Raw genomic sequence first — 15427 nt, 5'->3', positions numbered from 1 at the left:
TAAAATAAATTTAAAATACTTCTCTTCGTACTCGAAACGTATTTAACTTATTATTTGTTTTCTGAATGATTATAACTTAGCAGAATAAACATCCTTAAACGAAGTATTTGAGCGTTAAAAATTATTTTTCTTTTTCCATAATCAGACCAAGCAACAAGATGTTTGTTTTCGGATGTTCACGCAGAGCTACTTAAGGGCTATCTGCGCCTGGCGTCTCTAATATTGAGCTTTTAGACTAGAGGAAAGGCAACTAGTCAACCATCAACTCTCAGACTACTGTCTCTCCGAATAGTGGGATTTCACCCTCACACCCCGAATGTGCGGAGTACGATTCTTATTATTTTGCAGTCTGAAAGTGCTTTAGTTGGAAAATTTCATCTTGTTATTCTCCTAGGGAAACACGAAATTATTTTATGCAGGTGAACTTTTTTCAGAGACCCTATTTGTTTTTATACAATATGGTTTAAAATACCAATACACATCTCATTAAAATCTGAGTTAGGAACACATTGTTTCGCCAAAATTATTAGTCATGGCAAGAGGTTTTGATGACTTTATTGCCCTAATAAGATGTAACGACATCTTAACCTGAAATCCTGCTGTTATTCTAGGCATGTTGTCGTATAGGTTCTGATCTGTGTTTGATGCATAATAACTCTCTATTTCTTTTGAAAGGTTTTCCAGATGATAGTGACTAGATTACTTCTATTTTAAACTTTCGAATTACCACCTCTGTCTGGTCCCAAAGTTATTCTGTAAGCCATACTTACTTCAAAACTGTACGTGGGTTGTTAGTTCTTTACGACAGAGAATATTATATTGTAGAAACATTAATTACTTCTAAGTGAAATATCCTGCATGGCCATTGGAACGTTTTCCTTTAAGATAAGTACAGGGTAAATCAATTCTGAACTGCTCCCATAGAAGTTTTTCACAGATCACACCATACATTCAGAGTACACTCTTTTGTTTATAGAACATATTATACAATTTACAGATGACAACGTACAGTCAGAGTAGACTCTTTCATTTATAGAACACACTATATAATTCACACATGACACCGTACAGTCAGACTAGACTTGTTTAGAAATCACATTATACAATTTCACAGGTGGCATCCTTTAAGTGGATGCATGAACCTAACTGTAAATTGGTCTCGTTATGAGTTTTGACATTTCTTTACAATCCTGTTAATCATATGTTTTTGATCGTCTTACTTCACTAAAACCTTTATCACATATTATACTGTTAAGTTCTCGACGACATTGAAAAGTCTAACGCACACCTGATCCCACTACTCTGGTACTGCAACCATTTCACGTATCAAGAACGTGTGATCTCTCATCTATCAGATTCATTTAACTCATTATGTTGTGTCATCCTTAACACGTCTGTACCAACCTATCTCTGTAGCATTCTTTGTATTTACACTCACTGTCATTCCCTTTCAAAACGTATTGAGTGGGCCTTATCACATGACTACACTTTGATAAACTTCAATTTCTTAATGAACTGGTCATTATACACAGACTTAAACAACTATTTTATATACAAATGTAGTGAGTAACTACAAATTTGTTAATAACATATCTAAATATTTTATCCCATCCGTTAACAAAATAGATGAGCATCAAAATATATTATAAGGATACTGTTAAAATAAAGAAAATAAAAATTTAAACCAATAGAAATGCGACCAGGTGGGTTAAGGCACTCAACTCGTAATCTGAGAGTCGCGGGTTCGAATCACCGTCGCACCAAAATGCTCGCCCTTTCAGCTGTGGGGGCGTTATAATGTTACATTCAATTCCACTACTCGTTGGTAAAAGAGTAGCCCAAGAGTTGGCAGTGGGTAGTGATGACTAACTGCCTTCCCTCTAATTTTACACTGCAAAATTAGGTACAACTAGCGCAGATAACCCTCGTGTAGCTTTGCGCGAAATTCAAAACAAATAAACCATTAGAAATGCAAAATAGGACTTATGGTTAATATTATACAATAGAATTCTGGATAAGGAATTCCTACTTTTTACCTCCGTTCTGGCCTAATAACTTTTGTGATGCTTGTATAGAGTATCAGTGATGTAAGATATTTTTAAAAGAGTCATTAGAAGATAAAATTAAATCTTATAACTTTATTGCATGCTTGTTGGTAATTTTCTAATAAACTTTGTTTGTCGTGCAATGCATTAATACTTGTTAGCTATTAAAGCAACTTAATACTAGAAAAAAGGTCAAGGGTTTGTATATAAATTATGTACATATTTATATCTAAAACCCAATGCTTATTCATTTTTTTGTCAATACAGTTAAGTTTACTTGCAGTTTAGTAGCGAAAAACTTTTGATAAATGTCATTTCGCAGTCATAGTACAGATTAAACCATTCTCACAGATTAGCCCCCCCCGCTGGTACAGCGGTATGTCTATGGATTTGCAACGCTAAAATTAGGGGTTCGATTCCTGTCGGTGAGCTCCGCAGATAGCCTGATGTGGCTTTGCTCTAAGAAAACACACAAACACACTCAAGATTATCTGTACTTTTCGTAATATTTGTGGTAGAAGGTTTAAGGGTATTGTGGTTATGTGTTTTTTAGTTGTTATTTAATGTTTATGCTAGACTACAGCAAATACTGCTAATATGCTCAAGCAACAATGTATTATACCACTATATATCTATATATTCACTGGTTCGAGTGCGGTTACGCTCTGCTGTACTAATTCCATGTTTTCATAGCCGTTCCAGAACTCACCAAAACATAATTTGTATTAACAAACCTATAAAGGTTGGAACTCTATGAATCAAAACGAAACTTCCGGTATGGGACACCACATTAATGTTAAAGAGCCAATATTTATACTTCAAATGTTGACGAAAAGAGCCAAGAATTATTATACATCCCACTTTCTGCGGTTATGTCCACGTAATACTTTATTACCAAACTTACCCATTTCATGGGTAGCTATTTTATAAGGATATATACAGTTTATTACGTATTATTTTGTAATTTATATCCTAATTATCAAATATAGAAGCATTTAATGTTTAGTCTTCCACTTTATAATGCAGGCTGATATTTCTACGTGTATGCCTCAGTCATTTCATTTTATCTGTGTATAATCTCGTTATAATCAGCCAGCCAGGTTAGATGTGCTTGCAAGTAACCTAATCATTCTAGTTATGTAGAAACGATGTGTATTTAGACTTTCAGTTTAGTCTGTTCGTATCTCTCTCTGTTTAGTTCCATTTAAGGATAAATACTACATAACCAGATATTTAACTTACTCTGCGTGTAGCTATATATATGTATATCTGTATATGTTTATATACACACACTTACTTACTCACAAAATACGATTTTAGAACTGTTCCATATAACATTTTCCTTGGTAGGCTTTTGTTGTTGTTGTTCTTTTCCACTGGATAGCATATGGTTATTCCTTTGCTATATTCTCTAAAATGGTGAGAATTAAAGAAGTGTGTCTGACATTGATCGTTTCCATTTCACTTTCTTCCTTTGGCAGAATTTCTTTACGTTAGCACTACCATGAGGTTCCTGTTGGATATATGTATAGTATATCATGACAGCAAAATGAAACTATATCGCTTTATACATCAATAAAAAGACTTAAACACTAAATTAACTGTGTGTGTTCAACAAATTCTTGATGAAACATCTCACACCAGAGTGGGTCAGCAGAAAGTTTATAGATTTACAACACCATAACCTAGCGTTCCATTTCCTGCGGTAGACAGTGCAGATAGCCCATTATATAGCTCTGCACTGAGTTATTGTTGTTTGTCATTAAATACAAAGGGATATCTGTGCTTTGCCCACCACGGGTATCGAAACCTAGTTTCTATGGATAAAGGTTTGCAGGCATGTTGCTGTGCTACGGAGTGTGAAGCTCTGTGCTAAGAGAACATCAACATTAGCAACATCCCAAGTGAACACACAGGTGAAGAACATGGTTAAGAGAGCATATCGCATATCATGAAATCGTGTCATCATAGGAAGTTCCCGAGAGAGAAGAAACAAAGAAAAATGCTTAACAAAACTAAAAAGAAATTTGAAGGTTTTATATTGCTAAACATTTATCAGAAGATTCATCATTTGTTTCGAAAATATGTCAAGGGAAGTTCAAGTTATCACCAAGGAAACGAAAAGATAAGGGTAAGAATGATCTTGAAATTGGAAATATTATGATTGAAATCAAAGCTTCAGAAATATGAGCAAGCTACTAAATAAAAAACATGTCACAGATATATTACCAACAAATAAAAAAGAAAGGTGAATACTTTATGAGTAAAGTTAATAGAAATTGGAAGGAAGAAAATAGAAAGGTAAAATAATTTAGGCGAAATAAATACTCCTTTAAAAATAATACATAAAGAACGTAACACTGAATAATTTGAAAGTATGCCTTACCCCAGCTTTTTTAAACAACGTGGGAGAGGAGCTACCTCATATTACGAAGTGTAAGTGAAAATGATACCAACGAGGAAATTGTCGAATTGGTTTAGTTTTTGAATTTCTCGCCAGGCTACACGAGGTCTATCTGTGCTAGCCGCCCCTAATTTAGCAGTGAAAGACTAGAAGGAAAGAAGCTATTCACCGCCCTACCGTGACAAAGCGGTTTCGATACCCGTGGTGGTCGGAACACAGATTGCTTATTGTGTAGCTTGGCACTTAACAACAAACAAACAAGCTAGTAATAACCACCCACCGCCAACGCTTGGGCTACTATTTTACCAACGAATAATGGAATTGACCGTAATATTATGACGCATCCACAACTGAAAGAGCGACCACGTTTGGTGGGACGAGAATTCGAACTCGCGACCCTCAGATTGCGAGTCATGTGCCCTGATCACCCGGCGAAATTAAAGAAAACAATTATATCAATAACATTAAAACAGTCTTCAATACAATTTTAATCACCATTCTCAAATCAATAAGTCCGGAAACGCAATACAAAAGATTTGTGTAAACCCGATTATCCAAAAGAAAAAACGTGCGAGGACATCACTTAAATGGTCGAACTAATATACGAACCAGAAAACAAAACATTAAAGATATAATTATGCGAACCTGGTGGTGTTTTATATATCTTTGATACGTATATCTGTGCACAAGTATATGTAGTTCACCGTCTTATGTCAAGCGCTTTATCCCACTTACATTAAATTATGGCTCTTCTGTTTAACTTCATAGACATTGTTTCAATGTAAGTGTTCATGTTTTTAGCATATAATCAGCTCTTATTATAGTTTGTTACTTTAATCTACCTCCAGCCCGCATTGGCCAGGTGGTTAAGGCACTCGACTCGTAATATGAGGATCGCGGGTTCGAATTCCCATTACATCAAACATACTCGCCCTTTCAGCCGTGGGGCGTTATAACGTGACGATCAGTCCCATTATTCGTTAAAAGAGTAACCCAAGAGTTGACGGTGAGTGGTGATAACTAGCTGCTTTTCTTCTAGTCGTGCACTCCTAAATTAGGGACAAGTAGCGCAGATAGTACTCGTTTAACTTTGCGCGAAATTAAAAAAAAAGAAACCTTATTCTACTTACAGTGTTGAGTTTTTTATTTTCTTTTTTTTTAAGTTTTTATTAAATTTTCATTCATTGGAAAGAAATTAGTAGTAAGGACTTTATGTAAACATTCCATTTTCCTCAACGGCAAGACAGACATTTGTGTAAAAAATCATAGCAATGGTGTGAAAAGATTTTAAACAATTTGAGGTATTCTAGCGGCGCCGGTGATAATGGTTTTTGAGGGTAATCATCAGGGTATCAAACTCAATGTCTTTTACATCATACTTCCTAAACTTTGTCTACAGCGGTATTTTTGTGAGACATTGTAGATGTATACACTTCACGTCTATGATTCTTTGAAGTTGGGTAAACTATATGAGGAAAATAATTTAATGAAATAACAAAATTGGTTTTTTGTTGTTTTAGAAGTAACCAGTATTCTAGTGAAGTAATTTCTTGGTAAGTCTTTCCTCGTTATGTTTCATGGGATTTCCTTTTTCAAATTAAAGTTTAACTGTACATTATTATTGTTACTAAGTTTTAGTGCGTGTTCTCAATCAAGTTCTGTGGTATTTTTTGTGACACGTGTTTGCTAAAGTTAAATTATGTTCCTCGCATATTAAGTTTTAGTAGTTGCCCCATTCAAATTACGTTTATGGTGTTCTTTTTAATTTTTTGTATGTTTTTCATAATTTTTAATTCCATAGTTTTTCTTTATTAACTCTCATCGCATGATCTTTGAAAATAGGTTTGCTGTATTCCGTCGTTTATTGTATCTAATGCGATTTATAGAATATATAAAATTGATTGCATTTAGAATAATGTTATTTGCATATGCTAATGCAATGATGTGTTGTTGCAGGTGCAAGTCATGGCACTACGAATAAAATGTTCAGAACACACACACACACACACACACACACATATATATATATATTTCACAGTTAATATTCGATCACTAGAGTCTGTTACACTACCACAATTAATATTATAAAGTGATATTTATCATAGCCCTTTCCGATAAACTACAGTTTCGAGAATATTAAACTATTTGAACCTTTCAAGCGAAATAACTTGTACAGAAGTGCAATGTTGATTAAGGTTTAGGTATCTTTTGTATCATTAACAGTAGAGTGAACAAAGATCTGAAGTGTTAGTAGCTCACAAAATTTCAGTCATAGCTCGAAATCAATTATTACTTTCACAAGAAAGATGATAGAAGAAACTGGAATTACAGCAATTCCATTCGGCCACATATTTGTAAAGCTTAGTGGCTTTTAACGTTGAAAACAGGGTTTTGATAGTCACAGTGAACAGAGCACAGAAATTCCATGGTGTTGTTTTATGCTTAATAACAAACAAATAAACTTTGATCTGTTTGAACGTGTTCTTGCAAGCCGACGTCCACGTAGATTGGTGGGTCTGTGGAAAGATTGTCAGTCTGTGGTCGGAAATACTTCAGTGTATACTATGGATGTTTAATAGTCGTGTGCAATCATGGCCATCAGATTCAGCAAGATCAATGACGGAGAAAGTAGTTCTAAGGGAAATAATGGATCTAGAGGATTATTCTTATAGAGTGCAATTAACTCCCAGTATTTCCTGCCGAAGTTAGTTTTAATAGTTATTTGTTGGTGAGGGTTTTCTGTAAAATAGACTTAGTATTCTGAAACAATCTGGACAATTAACCCTGGCAACCTACGGTGTGCTTTAAAACCAGGCGACATTTCGAGTCTCCTTTGTCATTATTGTTATGTTTTCAACTTACTCCCTATGGGATTCATCCACCTTTAATTGTCTGTTTTGCTTTCTTAACTGTTGAAAGGTCGACATTCTTACAGAATTTATTCCACCTCTGATTGTGCGTTTTTGAACGAATAGGAAAGCTTTAGGTCTCAAATCTTCACTAGTATGATAAGGAGTAAGCTTCAGAAGGTATTTGTTATTGACTTTTCATACTTTTTTAGCTAAAGTTTTATACGTAGTTCTATTTATCACAGAAACAATTATTTTGTTTAATACTATCCGTTTTAATGTTTCTTGAACATTTTGAGGAAACTGTAGAAAGGGCACAAACGCTGTTTGTAGCGTTAAACAAAGAGAAAAAATATGAAGAGTTTGTACGAATAAAATGTTTTACTACGTATTAAACTGATATAAAACAATAGGTGATGTTACACTTCAGCAATCTAGGAGAAGACAACAGTTAAATAACAATAACAGACATATATAGTGGTAAAAATATTATTCAAAGTTGGAATTCTTAACTATATATAAAGTCACTTCTGTTAACTCAAGATAAACTATATCTAGACCTCAGGGAGGCCTTGCAAGTCGTGTGCGAAGAGGATAAACTTGTTTCAGTGATATGTGTTCCTTGTATATTTCAAGCTGTGATTTATACTCCGATTTAAAAACAAATGTTTTATTTTATAAAATCAATTTTATCAGCTTCATCATTCTTTGCAATTTTGATCACTTAAAAATTAGATTTTCTTTTTATATATGGATGTTTCTAACATGCATACTGCTATTTGTGTTAATACTATAAGTTCCTAGTATTCTTTAACATAAAAAGTTTAGTTCAAAAAGGTTACTTTTTGTCCATCACAACCTGAATATGTTGCCTTATAAAACCTTTAAAAAAGTTAATCCGTAAAATACTTGGTTTGTTTTGAATTTCGCGCAAAGCTAGTCGAGGTCCATCTGCACTAGCCGTCCCTAATTTAGCAGTGTAAGACTAGAGAGTAGGCAGCTAGTCATCGCCACCCACCGCTAACTTTTGGGCTACTCTTTTATCAACGACTTTTAGGACTGTCACGTTATAACGCCCCCACAGCTGAAAGGGCGAGCATGTTTGGTGCGACGGTGATTCGAACTCGCGACTATAAATTAGGAGTCGAGCGCCCTAACCACCTGGCCATTCCGGGCTGTCTATTAATTATCTTAACAAGTAAATATAAATTTGTTGTTGTTTTGAATTAAGCACAAAGCTACGCAATGGGCTATCTGTGCTCTGCCCACCACGTGTATCGAAACTCGGTTTTTAGCGTTGTAAGCCCGCAGACATACCGCTGAGCCACTGGGGGCAAATATAAATTTGAAGTAATGTTGTTGTCTTACGTGAGTGTTAAAATAGCAGATCATTCAGACTTCATTTGATTATTTAGTTTTTATATACTATTCGTGAAATACATTTTATTCAAGTGATGATTCAAGTGTATATTGATTACATACATACACTTATTTTCTGCAGTTTTTGTTTTCTTCATATTAGGAAACTGTCTTTCACTTTAATTGTTATGGAACTAGTTGCGTTTAAATTTTAATAGAATTCTTTCTTCAGACCATCTATGCTTTATCTACCATCCAAAATGAAAACTCGCATTTTAGCGTTGTGAGTCTGTAAAGTTACTACCAACCCAGTGAGGGACTTAGGTTTGAATAATAAATTCCTATTAAGTTCTTAAACATTTCGTAAATTGATTTTAAAGAGGACAGTACTAAACATTTAACTCGTAGTTGTACAAATTTGTGACAGGTTTAGTAAACTATGGTGAATGAATTAGCTTAACTATTGGGATTTGAGGACTATGTAAGTTGTTTGTTTTTAATTTTGACAAATATTGGAGAATATTGCTCGTGAGGTATTCTGTTGATAACACTGGGGAACACTCATTTTGTTGCATTAAAAAAAAGACCTTTCTATGGTCAATTTGAGTGTGTTGATTTCAAATCTGAAGTCGGTTTTTGTCTGCAAGCTACAGATTTTATGCAATTTGACATTGTTATTTATTTTTTAATTTTTCGTTATTATAGGAAATTATAGGAATAGCTTATCAATTTGTTTGTGTATTTTATTCAGGTAGGAATTTGCGTTTGTACACTTCATCTGGACAATCTCGTTTAATGCTCCAGCAGTAGTCAGCCATCATACTTTTGTCCCAGCGCCCTTGGTAGCGTTCTTCCATGACCTTTAGGTCTTGGTGGAATCGTTCTCCTTGTTCGTCACTCACAGCCCCCAGGTTGTCAGGGAACTTATCAAGGTGGCTGTTCAAAAAATGAAGCTTGATGCTCATGTTGCACCCGAGATCACGAAAAGCGAGGAGCATTCTGTTCACAAGTTCACTGTAGTTCTCCGCCTTATTGTTTCCAAGGAATTTCTGAACGACTGCCACAAAGGATAACCATGCTGCCTTTTCTAAAGCGGTCATCTTAGCAACAAACTGATCATCACAAATTAGGGTTAGAATCTGTGGGCCATCAAACACGCCTGCTTTGATCTTCTCAAATGATAACCCTGGTAAAGCTGTGATGATGTGTTGGAAACATTCACCTTCGATTTCCAGTGCCTTGACAAATTGCTTCATCAAACCTAATTTGATGTGAAGAGGAGGTAAGATGATCTTATCTCTGCTTACAATTGGGTCTTGTATGATATTTGGCATGACTGCTTCAAGGGTGTCACGAATAGACCAGTCCTTCTGGACCCAATGTCTGTCTCGTGCTTGGCTGTCTTACATACAGATGAAACATGGTGAAACCTTTCTGTTGTCCAAGAAGAAAGTTGACAATCTTTAAGTCTACACAAATGATCCAATTGTGCTCATGATATTTTAATAAGTCCATGACCATTCTCATGTCATCATAGTCTTCCCGCAAATTCACTGAGTGACCGACAGGTACTGCTCCATAAACATTCCCATTATGTAAAAGAACACACTTTAGACTGCGTTTTGAACTGTCTAAAAAGAGTCTCCATTCAGCAGGACTATAGTAAGGTACACCCAGTTCTTTGAGAAGCCCTTGGATGTCATGGCAGTAAACAAACTGTCTGTCTTCTGAAAAGAAGGTCACAAAAAGCTGGTCACGCTTTATGAAATATGATACTTTAACAGAGTGATCAACAAGATTTCTGCCTTGTAATTTTGATGCCAAAAGCTCTGCTGCTTTCTTTGAAAGACCTAAATCCCGCACTAAATCATTCAGTTCAGCCTGGGGAAGAGGCTTGGGGACGGGGAAAGGTTCAGTGTCTGAAGAACAGTTCTCCGATTGTGTACACTTTTCTGACAATTCACTGTCACAACTGTCTTGTTCGCTTGTATCATGTCCAATTTCTTTATCGTCCAATGAAGGCAAGCCTTTGAAAACTGGAACAGGAACTTCTTCAGAGTGCGGAGCAGGCCGAATAGCTGAGGGAATGTTCGGATACGTAATCTTATGTCGGTTTTTCTTCCCAACACCCGTTGTGTTTACCATGCAGAAATAACAGTCAGTTACATGGTTGGTGGGTTCGCGCCAAATCATTGGAACACCAAAAGGCAGACCATTGCGTTTTCCTTTGGTCCAGTCTCGAAGCATTTCCTCACAATTGTGGCACACAACATGAGGAGCCCATTACTTGTCTTGATCACCAAGATGAACTTCAAAATATGCCTTGTAGGCACGCTTGACGAACGAGGATATGTTACGTCTCTGACGGTTGAGTGTGTAGCATCCACATATGTAGCAGAAGGCATCAGGCTTGTTTCTGCAATGATATCTATTTTTGGAAGCCATGTTTGATCTGAAACAAAAGAAGAATGATCAAAATATTAGAAGCTATCTATATATATGGACGTGAAAATGCTTATACATGGTTTACGCAAGTTCACAGTTGTACAATTTCATTAACCTCAAATTGCATACAAACTAGAGCTTGTAGAGAAAAACTAATTTCAGATTTGAAATCAGCGCCTAAAACTCCTTCAGAATCAGTTAAAATATCCAATGCAACTCAAAGTTACTGAAAAAGTGTTCCCCAGTGATCAATATTATTAAAGATTAACCAAGAAACGTTTGAAATATTTATTGCAGGTATTTGACGACTTTCATATATAAATTATTGTTCGTCTGGTTTTACTTTATACAACAATATTTCATTTAAGAATTCCTGTGAAATAGTACATTGTCATTGTTGATGAAAATTAAAAAATAATATTTTATATAGTTCTATATATTTTGTAAAGTATGTCATGTCATTTCGGTGAATTTCGTTTCATTCTTAAAAGATGATTGTTTATGGTGATGTTAGAGTTTAACACGCAATTAACACAAGTTAAATAATAATATTATTTTTTTATATACTTACTTTAATAGAATTTCGGCTGTGTGTATGTTATTAAATTCTGATTAGAGCAAACTATCCACTTATATCAAAACTAGAAAAACAACTTAGTTGTGATTAGAGTTAATTTAATATAGCGAAGATTATAATGCATTGTTTCGTCAGTTGTGTACCTTCGCTGTTAGCGATATTTTTAGCCATAACCATAGCAAAAGTTCATGCACGATTTGAGCAGCTTAGGAGATTTAGGTTAGACCTATATCCATATAAGTATAAGCAACTTAATCATAAGATATATGGTTGTATGGTTTCTTGAAAATAATTAATATGGCAGTCACAGAACTTATAATTTGGATTATGCAGATCTTGTTTAAGAAATTATACGCTTTCAAGTCAACAAAAAAATATTTATTGAAATTGTTGGATTTTGATATTGACAATTTAACTCCGTTAATTAAGAGAATAAGTCTGTTCTGTTTCTTTTTCGTCACTTTTATCTGTCTTTGATTTCGTTGGGTTTTTTTCGTCCCATAGACGATGAAAGAAAATGAGTACATGACCACAAAGGTCATACGTAACATATTAATAGTTTAAGTAATTTTTATGTTGTATAAGTACATACATAGGAATATATATCACTGTAATTCACCTTGTTACAGGTAACATGGTGGACTACAAATGAAGAGTAAAACCACAAAACGTGATATATGCATTTCCAGTTAAGTTCTTGCCTGTAGATAATTTAACAAAAGGTCAAACGTCATTGCATCACAAGAATCTTGTAACAGATACTCTGAATCGGTTTGTACGTGTACTTATTGCGATTGTTTGAGACTGTAAAGGTTTAGTCAGAAAAATCTGTTTATGATAATTAGTACAACACTGATGCATTGATTGGCATTGCTGTTTTTTATGTTTCTGTTCTATTGGCACGAGCACGAATGAGGATATGATGTTTCTTACACTATAATTAGGAAATAAATATAATATACTTAGCAGGATTTATAACTTGTTGAGTAAAGATATGTTGTGTAAGCAAAAAAACTGTTAATAATGACGGTAAATAGTAATCAAGACAAAACATAATGTTTAGTTTAATAAATCTTATGATGTTGACAAAGCTTAATAGAAGTGTAGAAAATATACAAAGTGTATAAAATTTTAGAAGTAGATTAAGTGGAACACTTGGCTCTTTACGTCTATGCAGTATCTTTAGAGCACGTGTACTGGAGTGTGTTTTTACTTGATTTCTTTGGTATTAATTCACTTGCGTTCTTTTTTAGATTCAAACCTTGAAAGATTCAACAAACCAATAACGCTGTAGTTTTTATGCTTGTTAAATTCAGCATCACTGTACGTCAAAGAATAGTGAACAGTGCAGAATAGACAGACGTAGAACAAAAATAAATGAATAGCTATGAAAAGTTATAATCAGCAAAGGGAAAGTACAGCTTACGAAGGTATCGGCCTCTTAGAATTGTGGTTAACTTGGACCACCCTGTAGGAAACTACGTAAACTAATAGTTCGCTGCTGACGGCTATAAGGAATCTAGAAGCTTAGATCGTTGGTTGTAATCTACCATGTGTATGTATTAAAAAATAAAATAAGAATAGGCTATCATTATTAGGAAATGTGTCACATACACATATATTCAAAAAAGTATTGATATAAGTCCCAGTCAAAGTACTTTACTTAAACTTTGAATTTATTTATTTTAATAACTTTTATTTAACGCACAAGCAGTACCTGAATATAAAAGTTTATCCCAATGTTTCACGAACATAATGCGCCTATTTTTGTGTTTTAAGAAAAATATTTTCAAACGTGCTTTTCGTCTTAGGCCAAGAAATGCGTATTTTCAAATAATTTTTCGGGTTGAATAAAACTCCTATATTCCTAGCACTAGTGTTAAGCCTACGGATTTACAACGCTAAAATCAGGAGTTCGATTCACTTCGGTGGACTTAGCAGATATCCCAATGTGGCTTTGCTATAAGAAAACATATCCTAGAACTAGATTTATAGATTAGGGTTAAGATTCAAAGAAGTTTTCTATATATTTTCTTCACAACGCCACTAAAATGTTGAAAGCTGGTTGTCAGGGGAGGAACTCACTTTTGATTTTATTATAATATACAACAACAGGATGTTTCCGCCCCTTCTCTTCTTCTGAAACGTTTCCCGGTGTTTCTTGATCATCTGTTATAACGATGCAACATATTTTCTTTAAATGAGGTTATGTTACCCTTTTTATGAAGTGTGTCTGTGTGATATTGCATGTTGCTTTTGGTCGAAACTGTTGAAAATATCTTTTGGTCCCCGTGATGTTCCTTCGATAAGTTCGCAGTGAATGCATTACCATGCCCAATAATTACAGAAGTGTGTGTAGTAATTGTACTTTGTTTTTGTTTTATAATTTACAATATTGCTGTTGCATCATATCATATTTTAACTCAGTCATTGTGATTTTCAATCATATTTCTCCCAAACCAACAATGTTACCACAGTCTCTCATCAATCCAAATGGATATCCTTACATAGTCTCATCTTTTAGCTTGACGCATATCCTTACCGTAGCCTGGCCTTCATGGCCAGGTGGTTAGGAACACTCGATTCGTAATCTGAGGGTCGGGGGTTCGAATCCCGTCACACCAAACATGCTCGCCCTCTCAGCTGTGGGGGCGTTATTAATCGACGGTAAATCCCACTTTTCGTTGGTGAAAGAATAGCCCAAGCGTTGGCAGTGAGTGGTGATGACTAGCTGCCTTCCTTCTTGTCTTACACTGCTAAATTAGGGACGGCTAGCGCAGATAGCCCTCATGCAGCTTTGCGCTAAAATTCAAAACAAACAAATAACTCTTATGGTAGCCTTTCGTCATGCATTAACTAATACATACTCTAACGGTATAGTTTGTTTCTGATGATGGCCATCTATCATCATGTTAACTATATTCTTGACGATACACCGTGTAAAAGTTTCATCATGCATATTCTATTCTTAGCAACGTTGTTGCTACAGCAGTTTTGTATTATGTTTTACCCTTAGCGATGTTCAAAAAGGGATCTTTTTATGTTCCGAGCTCAGTGATATTCCTTAAAATCATGCTTTCGTCATGGCCAGTTCTTAAAGATCTCCCTTAAGTAACCTTCCATCATGTTATCTTTACATAGATCTCTGATCTTGATAACCATGATCATTGGAACAATCTCGCGTTGTGTTCTACTCATTTTGTTTTATTTTCAGTAGATTATAATGTTATAGTATTGCCAATGAAATGGAAGAATTAATCATGCTTTGTTTTTCTCGGTATTCTTGGAGTAAAGTTATCGTGGTCTGCCTGTGTTATTTCTTTAGTATGTTATTTATTAAATCTATAGATATTTATAGAATAGTATATTCAGTGTTTTTTCTGTAAATTTTCCTGCACTAATGTTATGTGTATACTTCTTTTCTGAAACAGTTATTTCAGTGTGTGTGTGTACAAATTATGCTTTATTTGAGATCAAATGTCGATGTAAGCCGTCTCGTGTTGGAACTTCATGTGCGCATGTGCACTCACAAAAGTGGTTTCAACTTCGTGATGAACAATCTTTGAAAGCTAATACCCTGATTAACTCAGTATACTCTTAACTCATTTCTATTCAAACAGAATTTTTTGAACTTCATCAGGCTTTTGAAGTCACTCCAATCTTCTATTAATTATATTGTATGTTTGTTGTTTGTTTTTTTTTCGCGCTAGCCGTCTCTAATTTAGCAGTGTAAGACTAGAAGGAAGGC

Source organism: Tachypleus tridentatus, chromosome 7 (genome assembly GCF_004210375.1).
Source record: "Tachypleus tridentatus isolate NWPU-2018 chromosome 7, ASM421037v1, whole genome shotgun sequence".
Classification (NCBI taxonomy): Eukaryota; Metazoa; Arthropoda; class Merostomata; order Xiphosura; family Limulidae; genus Tachypleus; species Tachypleus tridentatus.
Note: the sequence above shows the minus strand (reverse complement) of the source record.